This window comes from Penaeus monodon, chromosome 29 (assembly GCF_015228065.2).
Source record: "Penaeus monodon isolate SGIC_2016 chromosome 29, NSTDA_Pmon_1, whole genome shotgun sequence".
Classification (NCBI taxonomy): Eukaryota; Metazoa; Arthropoda; class Malacostraca; order Decapoda; family Penaeidae; genus Penaeus; species Penaeus monodon.
In genome coordinates, this window is record NC_051414.1 from 24,080,813 (window position 1) to 24,081,754 (window position 942).

Consider the following 942-nt stretch of genomic DNA (forward strand, 5'->3'; position numbering starts at 1 on the left):
ATAGGTTTTAACAAGATGAAATCAGTCGAATCTGAAAAGGAAATTAGCATAAAAGAAATGGAAATGAATACTACATACGCAAATGAAATCGAAGGTAAACGTCCCTAAATCTACTGTAGAGCGAAGTCATCCAACCTTTCTCCGTCGGGATGTTGTCATTTCCCCTCCTGTAGTCAGGAGATCCCCTCCTCTGACCTTTCCAAAGATATTAGCTAAAGGGAAGACAGAGGCGACGCGGAAAGAGAGCATAATTGCACGGACGTTTGGAATATCTTTCAAAGGTTTCGATTTTGTTTTTGGTCCAGAATTCCACCATATAGTTTTGGCATCGCGTTCCGCTTGCTACCAAAACAAAATCGAATCGTTGGAACAAAGGGAAATGGAATAAATACATTTCTTTTTTTCTATATATTTTCGTTGTCGGTATGGTGGGACATAAAAAGCATGTAATATAACATAAGAGTGCATTGCCAGTACAAATCATGCTTGAGATGGGCAGATTACTTTGGCAAACTTCATACAGAGCCAGCGTTTCGGTGCGAACACATCTATACAATCCACTTTCCTTCTCGGCCACGCAAGAAAGGGTAACGATTAACACGTGTTTTTAATTTATACACCTAGAGAACCGTGGATTATTTTTCCACTCACCCACGGATTCGATGCTGCATTTTGTCGGGTTCTGTCCGGTTCTAGAGATACTCAAGATACAAACGTATATACAGGGCAGTTGAAATTCAGGGTTAATGAATTAAAACAGGCATTTAATGTCTTCTCGAGACCTCGAAACAAAATGACGATAGCACTTTATACAAAATTCTTCCCTAATTTTGAGCAAAAGATCACAAAAGATTTATGGGAATCAGTATCACTGTATTAAGATATTGTGTCCCTGCATAGACGCTCGCAACTACAGTTGCTGATTAATGCTGACATATGTAA

At 39.2% G+C, this 942-nt stretch overlaps 1 protein-coding gene across 4 annotated transcripts in view; it reads right to left on the bottom strand.

The window, feature by feature from the left end:
• LOC119592048 (cysteine-rich secretory protein 2-like) overlaps positions 1–942 on the bottom strand; it is a gene marked incomplete at its 3' end in the record, with an annotated part of 63,544 nt that overhangs the window by 2,542 nt on the left and 60,060 nt on the right.